Source organism: Gekko japonicus, unplaced genomic scaffold (genome assembly GCF_001447785.1).
Source record: "Gekko japonicus isolate JY-2015 unplaced genomic scaffold, Gekko_japonicus_V1.1 scaffold1544, whole genome shotgun sequence".
Classification (NCBI taxonomy): domain Eukaryota; kingdom Metazoa; phylum Chordata; class Lepidosauria; order Squamata; family Gekkonidae; genus Gekko; species Gekko japonicus.
Genome location: NW_015173180.1, coordinates 169,615 through 191,457, shown reverse-complemented (window position 1 = coordinate 191,457; position 21,843 = coordinate 169,615). Strand labels below are relative to the sequence as shown.

Here is a 21,843-nt window from a genome sequence, read left to right as displayed (position 1 = left end):
ACCATCACCACACACACACCTTGCTGAAGCAAGGAGCCACGGAAGGGGACAGCGAGTGTCTCCTGAAAGCGGATGTGAGGGCGATCTGGCTGCAACATCTGTCACCCCATTGATCGCCAGGGTTGATTCGGCTGATCTGGCTGGCTAGGCAGGTGTCCCCTACCTCCCTCACCGCTCCATGTGCCTCCCTCCCGAAGCTGCGCGCTCGGTGGAAGAGGACGACCATCCCATATAGAAGGAGTGTACCGTTCTTCGGTCAAGGGTATACGATAGCTGCGCTCCCCTGCTAGAACCTCCGAACAAGCTCAAGGTCTCCTGAAAGCACTGGGGCCACAGGGCTTGGGGGGTTCTCTCCTCTGACTTATCTGCAGCCTGACCATGGAGGAGCCCCCCGCAGACAGTCTGTGAGACCATGGGGACTCACCGTGCCTCTCTCTTCCTGACTCCTAGCCAGGAGAGGCACAGGCAGATGGGCGGCGTGTTCCCCGGTGGTGGCGGCGGTGGCGGAAGGGTGTGAGCAGCACAGTCTGGATGCCCTGCTCTGCCCTTGGATCCTTGGTGCCAGCCCCCCATGGTCTGGCTCTTGCTGCCTCTGCAGCCCGCACTGCCCCCAGCTTCCTTTACTCTCTGAGAGTAGTTGCAGCACACAAGAGGCACATGGGTTCAGGTGTTTCCACACACACGCGTGCACATACGTGGGGCGACAACTCAAAGGGGCCAGCTGTCAGGCTGGGTGTTTGATGAAGATCCCTGCCAAACCAGAGGAGGCCTTGGGCAGCCGGGGCAGGGAGTCTGATCTCTGGAGATGGGGAATCGGGCGTGGCTGCTCACTTCGCAGGGGGTGCTGGCCTTTCCCTGCCAGGACGGGGTCCCTCCTCTTTCTCCGAACCCCCCCCAATGGGCTCCTCCATGGAGCAAGCAAACCGCCCGCAGGGGAGAAGGAGCTCTCTGACTGGCACTCTCTGACTGGTGCCGGAAGCGTTCGGGTTCCCAAGAGGAGGCCACTCAGCCCTAGTCGAAAGAAGCCAAAGGACTGAAAAAGGTTTGCATGGCGGGTGGCACTTGGAAGTAGCAGAAGGTTGCAAAACCCTGAGCGGCTCATGCGCGGTTATGGGCAGACTCCTGGTTGCTGTGGTGGGGAGAGGAGCGTTTTGTGTTGGATGCAAAGGGAAGGGAAGGGGGCACTTTGGAGGGGAGCGGCAGGTCGCTCCACTTCGCTGACTGGTCACCCTGGATTGATCCGTTGTCCTCAGCACGTGCTCAGGGGCACTCGCTTGTCTGAGTGGAGCCTCAGCCTTTCCCAGCAGGTGTCCTGAACTCCGGCATGTGGCCCCTTGTACAAATCCAGCTGAGATAAATAGGAAGTCGGGGGGGCTTGACAGGAAGTTGGGGGGCAGGCCCCGGGGGGGCCCACCGTAGCTACGGGCCTGGTGGGCTCTCCTTCTTTGGAGGTTTTCAGAGGCTAGATGGCCATCTGACAGCAATGCTGGTTCTGTGAACTTAGATCACGAGAAGGCGGGCAGGAAGGGTTTATCAGTGCTTAATTCTTGTGGCTGTTTCTTACATGCCCAGGGAAATGCTGATTGCCACGTTGGGGTCAGGAAGTTTTTTTTCCCAGGCCAGTTTAGCCAGGGATCCTGGAGGTTTTTTGTCATCTTCTGGGTGTGGAACAGAAGTCACTTGGGTTGTGGGGGGGGGTATTATTAGTAGTACATTTATTATGGCATCGAGTCAAGCATTAACCAAAACACATTTAGATAGGAAGGTATTTGTGAATTCCCCACATTGTGCAGGGGGCTGGACTAGATGACCCTGAAGGTACCTTCCAACTTTATAATTCTGTGATAAATAGCACTCTTTCATATTGGTCCAAATTTATTTTGTTCATTATATGAGGTGAGCAGTAGAGACTATAGCAGTCGTCTCACTATTGCCTCAGCAGTTAAGAGTTAACAGTTTTTTGTGTAATAATTCAGTATGGAATGTCCTTCTGTTTAATGTACTGTTCTTTAACCATATTGATATTTTGATGGTGGATTAATAATATTCAAATTAAAAAGTTTGAGTGGTCTTTATTATTCCTGGTCTTTGGATATCACTCTGTGGAAAGTGAGCAGGAACAGCCATAGTTCAGCAACTAGCTGACTGTATAAATGTGACATATTTCTAAGTTGTCAGCATTAGACTGAGAGTCTCATTAAAAGTTTAGAACCCTGACTCCAATTACAGTGTGGAGTAGTTGTCAAATGTCATAGCCATGTCTGAGGTGTCCAAGAAATAATCTCTCTATAGAGAAAGGCAATTTGGTGGCATAATGACCAGAAATTCATTGCACATAATAATACTGAGACCTTTCTCTGGCTTTGCTTGTTTTGCATTTCTGGACTTATGGAATGTCACGATGGGTTTTCAGTACATTGAACTTTCTTGAGGAAAAAAATTCTCCGGTGTCCCCCCCCCCCCAGCACTCTTCTGACTGAAATGAAGGGTACAGGATTCATTTAGTTTTATACTGTTCTTACTGTTTTAATCTGGCATTTATGCCCTTTTTAGCGGGATACAAATCTAAAGAATAAATAAATAAATAAATATTTACAGGATTTACAGGTTATAGGGTTTAAGGATAAGACATCCTTTCGACACACTCTTTGTTGTCCATCGCATGAAGACTTGACAATTTGGGGACTTCCCATTTTGACATACAAGAGGGAGAGGCCTAGCAGATGTTGTAGTGCACAGAGGGCATTAAAAAGAAGCCCTTCTGCAGAGGAGACTCTGAGTCAGGGCCTATTGTCTCTCTTAGTGCCCTGTGGCCACTTATACTGTAATTCCCTAAGTATGATATTATGAGCAGTACGAATACATTATTGGAGGTGGGTTCTCGCTTAATTATAATGCTTAGAATTTTATATGCCTCTCGTAGTGCAAGGGAACAGTTCTGTGGCCACTTATACTGTAATTCTCTAAGTATGATATTATGAGCAGTATGAATACATTATTGGAGGTGGGTTCTAGCTTAATTATAATGCTTAGAATTTTATATTAAGTATTTTAAATCTTGTATGAACTACCAAGTAAGTTAATATTATATGTCAGAGAGAACAGTAGCCTGCCTAATGCTACCTAGTGAATTCTTACCTAAGGTGAGATGTGAACAGAGATCTCATAACCCTTACATTATAATTCTCAGTTTCCATAGAGACTCGGAATGTAACACGTATCGAGCAATAAACTGTGAAAGAATGATTTTCAAAATGGTAGATCAACCAATAAAGTGAATATTCAGTGACCTGAGGAACTCTTTACCAGAGTCATATGTGGCATCTTTCCAACCAAAAGAGAATGCTGTTGGAAGTATGTGAAGAATGGTATTTACTGTAGATAAGCTGAGATAGAAACTACAGTTTTGAAATATGCATTTAAATTAATTTTCCCTAATATTTATACATTTGAAAAACCAGTTGAAAATCTTTTTATAGATGAATTTTGCATCCTAAAGTTTTGCTTCGTCGTCACAGAGGAAAAATGAAAAATTCATATTCATGAAAAGTGAGAGGATAAAGCACATGTTGTGCCTTATCTATTAGTTCTTCATTCTGCGAGTATGGATAGGGTCCTGGGAGATTTTGAGGCCTACCGCCTACTTGTATGACCCTTGGCCTTCCTGGCTAAATAAATCTGGGGGGGCCTGCTGGTTGACTGGGTCCAAGAGGTAGTTAATGCCTCCTTGAGGTAGGGGTGGTTGCCCCCAGCCTTGAAACAGGCTGTGGTGTGCCCGCTTCTAAAGAAGCCTATCCTGAACCCAGGATATCTCAATAACTGTCAACCATTCTCAAATATTCAATTCTTGTTCGAGGTGACTGAGTGGATGGTGGCTGAACAGTTTCAAGCTTTCCTGGATAAGGCAAATTGTTTAGATCCTTTCCAGTCTGGTTTTAGGCCTGGTTATGGGACTGAAACAGCCTTGGTCACCCTGGTGAATGACCTGTGCCAGGAGATGGACAGAGGGAGTATGATTATGTTGATTTTCCTGGACCTCTGTTTGAAGCCCTGGCCAGAAGCTCCAAGGTTTGCAGTAATCCCCAAAAAAGGCAAGATCCAGGTTTGCTTACACAGAGATTTCAATAAATGATCAAACTTACAGAAATGCAGGCTAAGCTTCCATCCACAATTCAATGTGCTTGTGCTTACATTTAAAGCCATATGTGGTTTTCGACCGACGTAAGTGAAGGGCCACCTCCTTCCTTATGAACCTATCTGAACACTGTGGTCAGCTTCAGAGGGCCTACTTTGGCTAGCCTAACCTTCTGAAGTTGGGCAGATAGCAACCTGGGAGAGGGCCTTCTCAAAATGCTGGAAGTCTCTGCTCAGGGAGAATTGCCTGTCCCCTTCTGCTGCCATCTTCTGCCAGCAGGTGAAGACTTTTTGTTTTGTTCAGCATTTCCTCAGTGACCCCTCTTTCGTTCCCAACATTTTAACTGTTGTTTTTATCTTCTGGACATATTTTAAGCTCTGGTTTTAACTTGAATTAAATTGAATAATATGTGTTGGTATTAATAAATGTAGGGATCAGATTTTAATCTGTATATTTTAATCTGTTAGATGTTGTGTTGGCCCTATGAGGGCAGAAAGGTAGGGTAAAAATCTTGTTGTTGCTATGTTATTATTATTTTTATTATTATTATTATTTTATTTACAGTTTGCTTTCTCAGATGTTTTTATGTCAAGTAGCAATTTATGAGCCTTTTAATCCTCTGGGATTTTGCATATTCTGTGGTCCAGCTTTTTCTTCTGATCAGGTTGTAGCACATAAACATAAATCACTATAATTTAGAAATACCTTATGTCAAGCCTGTTTCCTAACAAATGTTAGCTAACATGTCTTAGATGGTGAGAACTCTTATATAGAGCTAGGGATAATTGTGGAATCTGATTCAGTCAGATTTTGTAATCAAATCAGGGTTCACTTTCTCCGACTGGTCTTCAGATTGAATCCTGTTCAAGAAAGGTCCATTCAGCAGTCTAGCTAAGTTCAAGTCTGCTTCTCAACACAGAGATGGTTCTATATGTACCAGGAACACTTTTATGTGTACTTCTGAGCTCTGAGACTCAGTTCTGACGACATGTTTCTTGAAGAAGGTTCTCAGAATGCCTGGATTCCTTCTTAGAGCCTAGAAGTGCACAGTTCTGGGCTCTCAGAAATACTCCTTGTATTCACAGAGCTCTCTCTAATTGTATGTATCTATTCCCAGTCTAGAATTGTTCTCTTCTGTTACTGCCCCTACCAGTAAACTCTCCCTGGTTGCCTTTGGTGAAGTCTGGCCCTTCCTCCCTGGATGTACCTTTTAAAGGGCTGCTTGGGGGTGGGACAACTACAGCCTCACCCACTCCCTCTATTCGGAGGGATGGGTGTATAGGAGTGGTGAGTCCTAGGCCCAATGGGCAGCTGCCTGCCTGGGATCCCATTTCTCCTGCCCCTGTGTTCGGGAAGCCTTATATGGCTTCCTCTCTGGCCCCTGCTGGCCTAAGGAGGCCACTGTAGCCTGTTCCCTGTCCTGCCATTCCAAAGACGTCTCACTGGCTCCAACAACAGATGAGGGATGGCCCATTGACTGTGGTGGGTTCTGTTGCCCTCTGCCACCCTTGTTGCCCCACGCCTTTGATGCTGGCCCTTGGGGTTAGCTTCTGGCCAGCCTCCAGCCTGCCCAGCATCTCTGGGTGTCTTGGTAAGCTCAGTAGCTGCTCCTGCAGCATCAGGTCAAAGTTCTACAGTCCTCCTTGGATGGCTCCCTTGGCATAGTCTGGAGGCCTCCAACTCCATAGGTAAGTGTTGGTGCAGAAGGTACGATCCTGGGCAATCATCCAACCAAAAGTAAGCAGGGTTGGATATATTTTGTGTCATTTCCACCCAACTGAGTCCCTACAACCCCAGTACTTACTCACTGTTTGCATATGACTGGAGACAAGGACATCTTTATCTTTGTCCCATTGAAATAGATCTTAAAATGGCTTCACCAGTTATACGATGTCCTTAGCTTCTCTGAATTCTATAAACTTTGGCTGGATCACCCTTTTAAAGTGAAACAGACACCTGTGCATTCAACTGATTATTTGTATTCAAAAGTAAACTTGAATGTTGCATTAGATAACAGTCCATGCCTTTAAAAACTCATGGGAGTGATCTGCTTGGGCAAGCAACCTAACATAAAGAGAAGGCACTAATGCAGAGTAGTGGATTAACATGCAGTGGGCAACTCCTTTTCTTGAGGTAGATATATGGGATTATGTGAATGTCTTTCTCCGACATCACACCCATGTAGTCCAGTCATTCTAGCAGTTAAATGCATGTCATCAGCTAATATAGATTGATCTGCCAAGAGTACCTCCTTTGACTCCTTGAGATGGGACTTACCACTGTTAAGTCAGATTCAGTCATCTCCTGTCTTACCCAGACACTGTGGAAGCCCTGAGGGCCTCTGGGTCCTTAGATAGACGGAAATGACACACATACATTATAGTGCAAGACACTGACGGGAATCCCAATAGACTGAATTCTTGCTACTAGCGACCACAAAGCAGCTGCTGATAACTTGCCATATAGCACGGGAAATACTGAAGAGAGTCAGGCAGTCATCTGCAGCCTTTAGTCATGCCATTACCACATAGCACCTCTGAAGAAATGAGGAAGGGCCATAATAAGTAAGATTTGTCATCATTGGCCACTTTATCATTTTACATGATCCTAGCTATGCGGCGCATTGCCGTATTTCTAAGAGATGTATCCTGTACTGTATCCTAGCCAGAAAACTGACTGCCTAAAACCAGAGAGAGAGAGAGAGAGAGAGAGTTGACATGATATTTCCCTAAAAAGGAAGGGAAGAAAACTGAGCAGCAGGTCACAGCTCCGTTTCCATTTACCATTCAGCTCTCCTCTCCAGTACATATTAATTCTCATTAAGGTAACTGTACACTTAAAGCAGCCATTAGGGAAAGCTAGCCCCAAGGTTTTTGCATTATAGCGCTGCTAAATGATTGCAAACATTGTTCAGAAAAGTACACAACCGCTATAGGCCTTGCTTCTCGGCCTAGTGAAGACCAGTAAGCACATTACCTGATAGCTATTTTTCATGGTCACGTATTGCTTTGAGATGCCGTTCAAAGGCAAATTTGTGTGTATTAAGGTTTTCCCCACCCCTTCAGCTAATAACAACAACAACAACAACAACAACAACAACAACAACAACAACAACAATAATAATAATACTTTCCATTTATTAATCGCTTTCCCCAGTGGGCTCAAAGCGATGTACAGTTACTCATAGACAAGGGACTAACAATGTTTGTAGGGGATAGGGAAGACAACATATATTCATTTTTAATTGCACGCACCGTCACTGCCCGGTGTAGACGTCTTCTGGCTTGGCTCCGTCGTTTTCCGCACGGCTTGCTTGTTGGCCAGGCTTCAGGACCAGTATGTCAATCGCCACACTGCCACCGCCTGGCCGGAACATCCATTGCAGGGATTCTTTCGTAGCCGAGAAGCTATTTCGCCTTCCAAGCCTCAACCAGCTAACACCCTCCCACAAGGGAGATTGGCGTGCCCACCCTCTCTCAGGAGTGTTTCCCATTTTATCTACTCGCCGAAGCTTTCGAATCGCTGGGTGGATGATGAGCTGGGGACAACAGGCTGGCTGCTCACACCAGCGCAGGGCTTGAACTAACACAGTTCATATGTTAAGACAGTGGGATATACCCACTGTGCCACCGCTCCCCTAATAACATCCAGTAAATCTAGAACGCAAACAAAGAGGATTTATATGATTTGGAAGTTGCACCTAGAGAAGGCAAACATCAGGTAGTAGTCACTGTAGCAACCAGAAGAAAAATAGATATCCATTAGAAAATCTAACTGAAGAATTAGCTATAATTCAAGATTTTCTCATTGAGTGGGAGAGAGAGGCCATAAACAATGTGTACAAAAACAGATATTAGTGTACCAGTCAGCAAGCAAGCTGAAGAAAATTGGCTTAATGGACTATTGAACGTCAATATAAAGAAGACAAATTCACTGCAACATGCCCAGTAGGCTTATGCATTGGGATATTAAAACAGTTAAATAAATGGGGGAAAAGTTGTTTTTGTTATTATAAAAAAATTGAACATGGGAAATAAAATTAGTCTGTTATTTTTGGTGCCTAGCTGTCTTTAAGAGGAAGAAGAAGAGAGGGCAGAGAGTGAATAATCAGATAACAGAACAAATCAGATCCCTCCCCAGCTGTATCTGTTTGGGATTCAGTCTTCCTGCTCCTGTGGATTTGCTCTGACAAGCTCCTGTTGAATTTTTTTGTGGAGCAGAATTCAAGGCGTGTGGTCCCCTGTATGTTATCTATGGGGGAAAAAATTCACTGATGTCTTGAGTGCCCTAGGAATTCACTTGCAGGATCCTAAAATGCAGGGATTGTTGTAAAAGTACACCCAGGTGTTTACTAAGGTTCCCTGTCATCAAGAAAAAAAATTATTGACCTTGGGTACATATTTCTGTGATCCATGAATCGTAGTAAAATGCTCTTCATTCAAGTTTTCTGAGTCATGTTTTGGTATCCAAAAGCACATCCAGACATTCATTAAAACACTCTAATATTAGATGAGCCCTGACCTGGAGCGCCCAAGCTAGCCTGATCTCGTCAGACCTCGGAAGGTAAGCAGGTTTGGCCCTTTCCTGTATTTGGATGGGAGGCCCCCAAGGAATAGCAGGGTCGTGACATGGAGGCAGGCAATGGCAGACCACCTCTGAACATCTCTTGCCTTGAAAACCCCAATGGGGCCACCGTAAGTCAACTGTGACTTGACGGCACTTTACACACACGATATTAGATGGAGGTTTTCTAATGTACTCACTTTAGATCTTCAATCATTCCCAGCATCAGGGTCTTCTCCAGTGAATGCTACCTTCTCATTTGGTGGCCAAAGTATTTGAGCTTCAGTATCTGGCCTTCCAGTGAACAGCCAGGGTTGATTTCTTTTAGGATTGACTGATTTGATCTCCTTGCAGTCCAAGGGACTCTTAAGAGTTTTCTCCAGCACCATAATTCAAAAGCATCTATTCTTCGGTGCTCGGCCTTCCTTATGGTCCAACTCTCGCAGCCATGCATTACTACTGGGAATACCATCGCCTTGACCATACAGACTTTTGTTGGCAGGGTGAAGTCTCTACTTTTTATTATGCTGTCTAGTTTGCCAGAGCTTTCCTCCCAAGAAGCAGGCGTCTTTTAATTTCATGGCTGCAGTCACCGTCTGCAGTGATCTTGGATCCCAGGAACATGATGTCTGTCACTGCTTCCATGACTTCCCTTTCTGTTTACCAAGGAGTGATGGGGCTGGATGCATGATCATAGTTTTTTTGATGCTGAGTTTCAAGCCAACCTTTGCACTCTCGTTTTTCATCCGTAGCAAGAAGCTCTTTAGGTCCTCCTCACTTTCTGCCATTAGAGTGATATCGTCTGCATATCTGAGGTTGTTGATGTTTTTCCCAGCAATCTTAATTCCCGCTTGTGATTCATCCAGGCTGGCATTTTGCATCATGTACTCTGAGTCAGCATATAAATTAAATAAGCAGGGTGACAATAGACATCCTTGTCGTACTCCTTTTCCTATTCTAAACCAATCAGTTGTTCCATATCCAGTTCTAACTGTTACTTCTTGACCCTTATACAGATTTCTCAGGAGACATTTGAGGTGGTCTCATACTCCCATCTCTTTAAGGATTTGCCACAGTTTGTTGTGATCCACACAATCAAAGGCTTTAGCATAGTCAATGAAGCAAAAGTAAATGTTTTTTCTGGTACTCCCTTGCTTTCTCCATAATCCAGCGAATGTTGGCAATTTGATCTCTAGTTCCTCTATCTCTTCAAAACCCAGCTTGTACTCCTGGCAGTTCTCTGTCCACGTACTGTTGAAGATTACTCCCATAATATCGGGAGTGTTTGGATCATTTTAGATACGAATACATGCCTATTAAGGAATCCACATATAATTATTCATCTCAGGTAAGTGTTATTTATTTACTTTGAAGATGAAATAAAATATATTATTATTTATTATATTTGTTACAGAGGTCTCCTATATTATGTTGGAAAGTCCTAATGGATATCTGAATGTGCTTTTCTGTTGATCACTAAATCGTAGAAATGCATCCTCAGGGACTTTAGAATAACTTTTTTTAGCCAACGTTCATGCTTGGCAAGCACTCAGGAACCTTATTAAATGCCTTGGTGTTCTTTTCTAGTAATCCCTGAATTGAGGAAAAAACAAAGCAATGCCTAAGGTCTATTGGGGGCTGCAAATGTGATAGTACAGCTCAATGGAAATCCCACAGACCAAGCTTTGATATGATGAGCAATCCAGTAGGAGGACCCAGTTTTGATATCAAAGCCCAACCTCGTAGAGTTTCTTAAAGATTCTGTAACTGTGATATTTTACAGTTATACAGATCCTGTCACAAGAGGATTGTGCTGATCACATTGCAGGCTCACTGGCACGGGGAAGGCTTTAATTCTATATTAGTAGTGGTGTCAGTCTGTTCGAGCTTTTCTGTGATCTACTGTTGCTTCATAGATGCAGAGGCAGATGTTTAGCTGTACTCCCTGGATCTCAGACAGTGCTGCAGACAGGGGCAGGAGGGGACTGAATAGAAGCAAATGCTGTACTGGCTCTGGAGGATATTTGGCACTATTGTCTCACTAATGTGTGTGTCTTGCTATCAGCAGACATTTTCCAATTTTCCCTAAAATCAGCGTAGGGTAGCAATAATATATAATTTTGCTATATAATATAGCAAAAATAATAACAATTAATTGCTTCTCTATCTCCCACAACTGTGATCTCCTCCTTGAAATTAGAGTGACCTTGTAGCATTCCAGAGCATGATAGGTTTGCCATGACTTTAGCACTATTATGAGGATGATGGTGTTTCATCTTGTTGCACTAGTGAAATTGTGCTGCCTCACAGTGTAGGAATAGGTTCCTTCATTCTGTAATGGATCACAAGGAATGTATAAAGTTAATGTCTGCATCTTTATATCAATTTACTTATTATCATTATTATTATTTATTCACAAATGTAGACCACTGTTTGGCAATATCGTAGGACAATGCACTGTGTTCAGTTCCAGTACAGGGAGCTAGGTAATGCACTTCTGAACCCATTCCAAATATAATCACTCCCTTTCCTCCTGGTCCTGTCATCTAACAAACATACATGGCCTTAACATTCATGCAATCTCTAGAAATAATCTGCAATGCAGCTATGATGGACCCTGCCCACTTCCCTCCCTCAGAGGCTAGATTTCCCCTCCATTTCTCTGTCCCTTCACTGACTGAGCAGCCCTGGTAATGTAATTTCTTGTCCCCTGAAGAAATTTTGGCTGTCCCACCCTGTGTCAGTAATATATATTGCTATTTGCTCAGCCCAGGAACCTGAGGGAAGGGATAGGATCACCCTTTAACTTAAACCCTTGAAAATGGCACTTGAGACATTTTTAAAATTCAAAAGCAACAAAAAGTTTTATTTAACATTGAGGGGAATGATCAGGTGAAATCAGGGGTTGAAAAGGTAAAATTAGTATAAGCACAGACTTTTGTTCTTCTGTATGAGGCTAATGAAAGGTTCTTAAATTATTCACAGTTGCTTAGATCTTTAAACTGAGAGGCTTTTCTTCCAGCGTTTTCCCAAATACTCTAATACACTTTATTTGTATAATCACTGACCCAAACCCCTTCTCTTGGAACACCAGTACACTTCTTCAGTTGTTAACAGACTTTTAGGTCTCTAAAGGCAGTTTCTAATCTCACCAGACCAGGGATCTCTGTATCAGAGATAACTCTCCCTGTTTGACTGGGTAGGGATTATTCTCTCTGTAGAAGATCTATCCCCTTTCCTTTGACCTGAATGTGAGTCTTATTCTACTACCCAAACCGGCTTGCTAAACATTTCCCCAGTTTTCTGTCTGTGTTCAAACTGCTTTCAGCTGTGTTCAAACTGCTTTCAGCTAATCCTGAATTCAGACTGTATTAAGTCACAGGTGAAGTCTGACTTTGTCAGCACTAAACCCTTTTCTGTCAGAGCTATTCCCAGATGGTCTCAGTACATGTCTCTTCTCAGTTAAGGCAGGAATCTCACTGACTCCCCTCAGCATACAGCTTTCACAAGATTTTTTTTCCCCTGCTCAGCTGATGCTGACCAATCAGATTGCTTAGAGCATCCTGTCAGTCAAGGCTCTCTGGAATTGTGAAGAATTAACCCTTCATAGTCCTGTAGTTCTATGTACAGCACTTTTAAGCCTTTTAAAAAGTGCAGTCCATCACAGCAGCCCAAGGGAGGGGTGAAGTCTCCTAGGGAAAAAGCTGCACTGCCTATATTCAAGTTGCATTCCAAAAATACTTTTCTACATTAGTAATGTATTAAATAACAATATCTAAACGCTTTGGTTGTTGAGACTGTCGGTGTAGTTCAGGCTTGCACATTTTCTGGCACACCAATGCAAATGTTGCTTGCAGCCCTTCAATATGGCCTGCTAGGCACTTGAAAATCCATTGTTCCTGTAGTTCCAAGCAGGCTAAGGATGCCAGCCTCCAAGTGAAACTTGGGGATCCCCGTGAATTGCACCTCATATCCAGACTTCAGAGATCAGTTCTACTGGAGGAAGTTGATACTTTGGAGGATGGATTCTATGGCATGGTACCTCACTGAGTTCCCTGTCCTCCCCTGGCTCCATCCCCAAACCTCCAGGAGTTTCCCAACCTAGATCAGGCAACACTAAAGAAGGCAGAAAAAGCAGGAAACCCGAAGGGCACTGCTGTGTACTCCCAGTATGCCCCCCACAGAGCGTTACACTTTGCAGATCAACATCTGCTGGTGGTCCCCTACTCAAAGACATCCACTTAGCCTCAACCAGAGGCAGAGTCTTTTCGGCTCTGGCTCAGGCCTGGTGGAACAAACCTCCTGAGTGAGATCAGGGCCCTGTCGGGCTTGTTACAGTTCCACAGGGCCTGTAAAGCAGAGTTGTTCTGCCAGGCCTATGGTTGAGGTGGCATGTGTCCAACCACATTGGCCTCCCCTGCTCCGCCTGGCATCATTTATTATGTGCTGCTAATTTCGGCCTGCCTACGTGGCCAGGATCTAGCTTATCGAGCATTCATACAGGTAGTTTTCTTCTGGAATCTCTATTAATTATGCTGACTGCCATCTGGTTTGTTATAGGTTCTATATTTGTAATTATGTTTTTAACTGTTTGAATTGTTGGAACTTAGTGTTGTTAATTACTGTTGTGACATATAAATCCAAACAAATATAAATCCAAAGAAATAAATTATCCCATTCATTTGCATTTTTTTTCCAGATTGTTTTAAATCTTCTTGTAGTATTTCATCTAGATCACAGCAGTACTTTACACCTGGCTATCTTTTGCTTAAAGCATATGGGGGTGGGGGGAGAGCAGGAACAACTCTTTTTCCTTGAAAAGAGCACTTCCAGTAATCTTGCATTTAATCTGCATTTAAAGCAAGATTTCACCAAAAATAAAGGTTGTATCTCCCTTACTTAACTGTGGGTTTGGTAGAAAATGAATAGCCGAGATCTTCAAGGATACAGCAGAAGCAGTGAACTTTTGGGTATATGTAAGTGCTGAACCCCAAATGAATTTGAGGGCTTTACTCTCCACTTAGTAAATGTTGGAGAATGTACCTTTGCAATTCTAAGGGAAGAAATTCCAATCTAGGGAGAGCAAGTAGTCTGTAATGGGTAAGGGAGAACACAGTCTCCCTTGCCAGTTGCACACAGAGGTTCCTATCTGCCATAGGTTGGGAGATGATACCCAGCTTTCACAGTTTTCAATTTCAGCCAAGATTCCTAAACAATAAGGGCTGCTCCAAATCCTACAATGGATTAGAGAATGTTCCTTCCTGGTCAAATAGAGAGTGCCTCCACTAATTGCCATGTACTAAAGACTTCACCCTCACCTTCCAAACTTGTGTGTGTGTGTGGGGGGGTACCTTAAAGCTTCAAATGGGAAGAAACACATGGAAAGGGAAAGATGTAGGATTAAGTGTTTCTCTAGTTATTTTGCATTCCTTAATCTCATTTTATTCAAAAATTCTATATAACACATTGGCTTTTAGGCAGCATAAAAAAAGATTAAGTTAAAATTACAAGGACATGAGACCCAGCATTCAAAAAATAAATAAATAAAAGGAAGGAGAGATAGACACATTTTTAAAGTAGCATAGATTAAAATTTATCATTTATTTATTTGTTAAAATATTTATACCATGCCTTTCCTCACGGTTCAAGGCAGCTTTCAATATTCCATAAATAAAATCGATAAAGACTCCAAGCCAGTCATCAGGCTTACTTACTGGTTATTCCAAGGCTGAAGAAATGGCATTAGCTCAGTTTTTAGAGCTACCAAGATATATTTAGCAATAGCAGGAGTGATACTGTTTTCAATTCCAGACAGGTGATTGAGTGTTATGGTAATTGTTCAAATGGTTGGGAAATGTTGCCAGAAAGGGAGGTATCAAAGAAAGTCTTAAACTACTATAGAATTGGCATGAAAAGAGGATGGGTACCAGGGTTTCGGGCACGTGAGACCTATAGAGACAGTTCTGTTTGGGTGGAATATTGAAAAATCTACTGTATAGATCTGCAATCAATAGTGCATTAAAATGGACCAATAAACAAAGGCAGCAGTAAGAGGGGTCTGTGAGGAAATATAAATATAAACAAGAAGAGTTGATGAGTGCCTAAAGCCTTCTGAGGGAGCCATACAATGCACAGGGGAAAAATATTTGAATGACTTCCATAGTGGAGCCAAAGGCTTGGATCCATATGCAAACCTCGTATAGGAGTTGGGCTATATTTTTTTTGCCTGAAATACCTGTAAAGCTGATGGAATGCCTTGCCTACTACTGCAGATAAAGAATTGCTGCCACATTGGTTCTAGTGTTTGCTGGGATATGACAAGGGTGGAATATGGCAAGATTCCATGAGAGAAAGTTGTGGAATAATAAACATAGGCCCCGGTCACACAGGCCGGATATCGCGGGGGGAGGCGTGGCTAATTGCCCCAGCGCAGTTTGATCCGCGATTACACGATCAGACACGCCAGCGGCACACCACGAGTCCTTCCCTCGGCGCTGAGAGACCGGAGGGGAATGTCGCACGCCGGCACGATCTGGAGGCAGCCCATGGCAAACGTTTACTAGTAAACAAATATAAGATCAACAGTCGTGTTAGTCTGACCCGCAATCAACAATCTCGGATCCAGAAAAAAACACTGCGTGTTAATTGAGATCAGCGTCCTATCTGAATCGTGATATGCTTAAGACTTGTTGTCTAGCTTTTATGAAAATGAGAGCTTTAGCACCTCTATAAAATTTCCTAAAATTTCCTGAAGAAGATTCATTTTTTGAAACGTTGGTAAATAATCCGGAGACGACATTGTACCTTGGTTTATATTCTATTAAGTTGTGTATCGTATTGTAATGCTTCAGAGCACAATACATGTACAGCAATTCTTATAAGTCGTATGACTGTTGATTGCGGGTCAGACTAACACGACTGTTGACCTTATATTTGTTTAAACGTTTACTAGTACCTTGGAGGTACTAGTTTTTTAACATGCATTGTCAGTGGTAAGCCACAGGAGTGCTCCACTTCCCAGATGTTGGGGTGTGATCACGCCCGGATAATCCGACCACCATCCGTGCCTCTCCCGCAGCAACTTTGCCATCTGACCGGGGCCATAGATAGTTAAATTAACAGACTTACTCAAATTAGTATTTATCAAGAAGCCAGGTTGTTGCTGAGGACAGTGAGATTAAACAGCACCACACATCCTCAGGGTTTCCAACCTTTCTAGGAGAAAGTGTTATTTTATTCCAAGTATGCCCTTGTAAGACCAAGCAGCTTCGCTTTAGCAGCAGAGGCACCCTGAGTTCTTTTGCTATGTGAAATTAGAACACTGGTTGCGTGGAGCAGGGCCTTTACGCTAATGGCCCCAAATATAAGAAATTAGTTTTTGGAGAAGGTCTGGGTGTGTAAAACCAACTTGTTTCAGATAGCATTTGGGCTAACTGTGTGTTTTTGTTTGTATGGGGTTTTGGGTTGTTGAGTTTGGGGGGTTTTGGTAGGTGTTTCTTCTTTATTGGTGCTGCTGTTTTTATATATATAAGTAATTGGTAGTCCTTCACTGAGTTGTGACATTTTTCATAGATAAAGATGAACCTTGTGAATCTAATGTAAACAACAAAAGACCTGTGTCTGGCAGAAGGTAACTCTGCCTGTGTGGTTCTAGCGTAAACAAAATCATTTTCAAAGGAAAGTAATCCTCTAATGCTTACTTTTAACCTTGAAAATATGCTGGACATACAAAGCAATATACCCAGACAGTACACACAAAAGCTATTTCTAGAACACAACAAATGATATTCCTGGTACAAGATTAGCGTTCTCTATTATAATACAGCTTGTAATTTGAAGGAACACAAATATATTAAACATTTCGGAAAGCCATTTGCAACATAGAAAGTGCTGGTTTTTAAAGTTTCAGCGGCAGTCGTTTAGGGAGGGCTGTGCACCTTCCACATAGTTTACCCATTTATGCCTACTTGCACTAGTATCCTTAATCAGAAGGACCAAATAAGAATTAACTTGTTTAAAACAAGGAACAGACTTCCTTCCAATTACATATGACCATCATAGTTTTGAATCTCACTTTTCTTTATTGTGCTCTGTAAGTGCAAAACTGTTGAGAATTAGCATTTGCAAAGTGCTTCCTTTCATAATTTATAATTAGGAACAAAAATACCCTACTGAAAGACATGTTACTTGTAAAAAAAAAGCCATTCTGGTTTATGACATTCTCTAAGAGAAATGACAAACCATTTCATTTCTTAACAGTCCAAAATCTTGGCACTATTATTTAGCAAATCAGTTAGTAGCATAAAAATATCACCACCAAATCCGGCAAAGGAAATCCATGATCAGAAATAGCCTTCCCATTGCAGAGACAGCATGGATGCAGGTTTTGGACACATTTCTACATCACAACTGCAATATATATCCAGGACTCATTTACCTCCTGATGTGTCTTTTGAAGATAGAGATTCACATCCCTATGTAAGACTACTAATTATTTCCTGTCCGGATCTGGTTTTTCTCCCCTTGTTCTGGTTTTGCTTTTAACCAGGATGGTACTGTCCTCCTTTTATGAATTTTCAATAACATTCTTCTTGGATTACTTAGAAGACTGTCGTTATGTAGACACAAGAGAATGAGAGAAAATATGCCCAGGAAATATTGTGTTGGACCATTGCCTTTTATGATCCATTAGGGCCAATACACTGAAGCTCAATCCAGGGAAAACTAAAGCACTCTCAGTTGATCGATCAAGATGGGTAGCTGTGTTAGTCTGTCTGGAGCAGTAGAAAAGAACAACAGTAGCACCTAACAGACTAACAAAATTTGTGGCAGGGTATGAGTTTTCATGAGTCACTGCTGACTTCTTCAGATATCTGATAGTAAGACAAGTTGGGATTTGTGGACTGAGTCTGCTACGCCCTTTACAGGAATAGGATTGCAGCAGGGGCTACTAGAGCTGGATCTGCAGGTGGAAGTGTATCTTTAGCTTGTGTGCCAGCTGTAGCCTTGCCATGAGAGGCAGAACCTGGCCCAGTCATGTATACCATACTTTCATCCAGGATGCCTTTGTATACACTATGCAGGTTAGCCTTTGAGGACTGTGTGGAAGGGTCAACTCATCCAAAACACAGGGACAAGGTTAAGAACATAAGAGAAGCCATATTGGTTCAGGCCAATGGCCCATCCAGTCCAACACTTTGTGCCATACAGTGGCCAAAACCTGGGTGCCATGAGAAGGTCCAGCAGTGGGGCCAGAACTCCTGAAGCCCTCCCACTGTTGCCCCCCAAGCACCAAGAATATGGAGCATCACTGCCCCAGACATAAGTTTTCATTTATACCTTGCAGCTAATAGCGACTGATGGACCTCTGTGTGTTTATCCAATCCCTTCTTGAAGGTGTCTGTGCTTGTAGCCACCACCACTTCCTGTGGCAGTGAATTCCATGTGTTAATTACTCTTTGGATGAAGAAGTACTTGCTTTTATCTGTTCTAAACCTACTGCTCATTAATTTCATTGAGTGCCCATAGGTTTTTGTACTGTGAGAAAGGGAGAAAAGTACTTTTTTCTCTACCTTCTCTATCCCATGCAAAATTTTGTAAACCTCTATCATATCAACCCTCAGTCATTGTTTCTCCAAGCTAGAGAGCCCTAACCTCTTTAACCTTTCTTTATAAGGAAGGTGTTCCATCTCATTAATCGTTTTAGTTGACCTTTTCTGCACTTTTTCCAATGCTATAATATCTTTTTTTGAGGTGCAGTGGCCAGAACTGTACACAGTACTCCAAAGGAGGGCATGCCATAGATTTATACAGGGGCGTTATGATACTGGCTGATTTGTTTTTAATCGCCTTTCTAATAATCCCCATCATAACATTTGCCTTTTTAGAAACTTATTTATTTATCAAATTTATATCCTACTCCCTCTCCCCCGAATGGGACTTGGGGCTGCTAACAGCACATAAAATAGACCAATAAAAACAATACATCACAATAAATAATCTTTAAAATATAAAATGGTTGAAAATTTATCCCCATTAAAATCTATCCACTATCAAGCACAGTGGGGATGTGTGGATGGTGAAGACACAGCTGAAGTATACCAGCTGTCTGGTGAATCACAGTCACCCAATGGCCTCCTGAAAAAGAGCAGCCTTGCATGCCCTGCAGAATCTAGGGAGGTCCTGCAAGGCATGCACCTCTTCGGGCAGCTGGTTCCACAGGATGGGGGCCACTGCAGAGAATGCCCTCACCCTTGTTGACACCAGGTGGGCAGTTGGTGGACCAGGAACCTTCAATAAATTTCAAGATAAAGATCAGAGAAGACTGGAAGGATCATGCCGGGAGAGGTGGTCCTGATGGTATGAGGTCCCAGACTATTTAGGGCTTTAGGGAGCGGTGGCGCAGGCGGCTAAACGCCTGCTAACATTAACATCTGAACAGCCTGTATGGCTGTTCAAGAATCCACCGCGGCCAGGGTGAGCGCCTGGCCCGAGTCCCAGCTCCCGCCTACCCAGCGGCCCGAAAGCGATTAACATCATGCGAGTAGGTAAATGGGTACCCACCCTTAGAAGGGTGGGGGGCACCTGCCTCTGTAACAAAAAGAGGTTTGTGGTGGCCGCAGCTGTGTTCGGCGAGAAAACATCAATGGCGGCGGCGGCGAAGCCGAGATGGCACTCGGCAAGAAGAACATCGGTCGAGCGATCCCTGGCGGCGGAAGATTGCGGTGGAGACTGGCGTCGGCGTCTGATGACGTGGACTGTAAAGCGCGGTGGAGCCAGCTAGGACAGAGCCGAGGCTGAGCAGACACGAGGACAGGCGCCGGATAGACGGTCCCACCAAAAAGAAAGAAGCAGCCGACCAGTGGAGAAAAAATCGCCGGAGAAAAGAGAACCGCCGAAAGAGGGAGAGCTGCCAAGCAGCCAGAAGAATGCAGCGGACCTATCACAGGGTGCTGGTAGGGAATCCCCACCCCTTCGGTATGTGGCCTTAGATAGGGCTAACAAGTTCGTAAGAATGCCCCTGTAAACCGCTCTGAGACCCGTTAGGGGTTATGGGCGGTATATAAGTCCCATGTAAATAAATAAATAAATAAATAAATAAATAAAGGTAAGTACCAACACTTTAAATTGGCACCAGAAATTAATTGGGAAGCAGTACAGCTGCTGTAGGATAGGTGTTATATGCGCTGACCAGGACACTCCTATCAGCAGTCTGGCAGCTGCATTCTGGACCAGTTGCAGCTTCCAAAGCATCTTCAAAGGTAGCCCTGCATACAGCATGTTACAGTAGTCTAGTCTCAAGGCGACTGTTGAGTGAATTACTGTGGCAAGGTCCTTCCGAGACAGATAGTGAGCCAGTTGGTGGACTCGGAGTAGATGGTGAAACAGTCTTTGTCACCATGTTTGTCCATGGAGAGCAAAGAATGGAGCCATACTCCCAAATACCTGACCAAGTTGACTGTAGAAAGACAGACCCCATTAAGAGTCAGTAGAAGTAGCCACCTGAGTGATCCAAGCTTCCCATGTCCATGGAGGGCAAAAAATGGAGCCATACTCCCAAATTCCTGACCAGGTCGATTGAAGAAAGACAGACCCCATTAAGGGTTGATAGAAGTGGCCACCCAAGTGGTCCGGGCTTCCCCAGCCATATAATTTCCATTATTGCAGTCCACTCCAGGAATTGCTGATAACTCTATAGTTTTCTCATTGAACTGACAGTATGACATCACTTCCAACGAATACCCAGACGTGATGTCACATCTCTCTGGAAATCACCAAAAACTCTATGGCTGATGGCCACCTCCCATGTTCCCCTTCATCCCAAACTCCAGGTTTGATTCCCCATTCCAGCTGGGTGACCTTGGGTCAATCATATTTCTCTCAGAGCTGTTCTCAAGAGCAGTTCTCTCGGAGCTCTCTCATAGGGGAGAGGAAGGGAAAGAGACTGTAAGCTGCTCTGAGACTTTGAGTGAAGGGCGGGTTATAAATCCAACTCCCACTGGTTGCCAGACCAAGCACCCTAGGTATAGGGGGGTGCTGCAGCATGGCATGAGGAAGTTACTTCTCACCTATAGGATCTGAGGCAAAACTAGCATGGTAAGTAAATACTTCATCAACATGGTTGCAGGATTTCTATTTTACTATATGGTTGCAGGAAGAATCCATACTTCATTGGTTCCTATGTGATTGAGATTGCAGTTTTGGACAGTAAAGTGGGCATTTATATTTTATCAGCCAGGTGCACTAAGCTGCCTTTGGAAAAATTGAGTGTCAGATTATATGCATGTATTAAATCTTTTGCACTAAGGCCTAGTTCTCATAAATAGTAGATAATGTTGTAAAGCTGTTCCTTGGATGTATCTCTCCAGCCCGCAAGAGGAGCTCCATGATAAAATGTTGCCCACAAGAAAAGATTCTGTCACATAGAAAACTACAATGTCAAGAAAAAGGTTGAATTCGAACACTCCTGTGCGATATCTAGCCCTGTATGTGACGGGTATTTTCATTTCTTGGAAGAGAATTCACTTGCAGAATTAACACTTCATTCACTGTTTCTGGTGCAGTATTTTTAATGGCTTATATATTTACTAGTAAACTGGCTATCTCCTGTATGGATGAGGAAAGCCATACTATGGGGCCCCCTACAGACAAAATAGAGATTCTCTACATATTCAAGGGACTGCCAGGTGTACCGAAAATGACACTGTGAATTAAGGAAGAAAAAGTAAAATGTCTTGATGAGGACTATATTTGCTCTGGGAAGGATGCAATGTGGAGACCAGCTGAGGTGCAGATGAAAGTGCCAAGGGGAAGAAAAGAGCCTGCTCCAGCTCTTGAGAGTTCGTAGGATCCAGGAAAGTGAGGTTTGGGAGGGAGGCAGGAGTTATTTCCCCCTTTGTAGTTTCTCAGGTAGCCTATTAATAGCTTAAAATATAGCATGTATTTTAAGTGCATATGTCATAACAACATGTGTCCTAGTAATGTGTCCCAGTTTGGTGTAGTGCCAGTTTGGTGTAGTGGTTAAGTGTGCGGACTCTAATCTGGGAGAACCGGGTTTGATTCCCCACTCCTCCACTTGCACCTGCTGATGTGACCTTGGGTCAGTCACAAGCTCTGGCACAACTGTCCTTGAAAAAGAGCAGTTT

At 43.5% G+C, this 21,843-nt stretch overlaps 1 protein-coding gene across 1 annotated transcript in view; it reads left to right on the top strand.

The window, feature by feature from the left end:
- The window catches only part of LOC107119948 (thrombospondin type-1 domain-containing protein 7B-like), a 419,856-nt gene that overhangs the window by 258,904 nt on the left and 139,109 nt on the right, over positions 1-21,843 (top strand).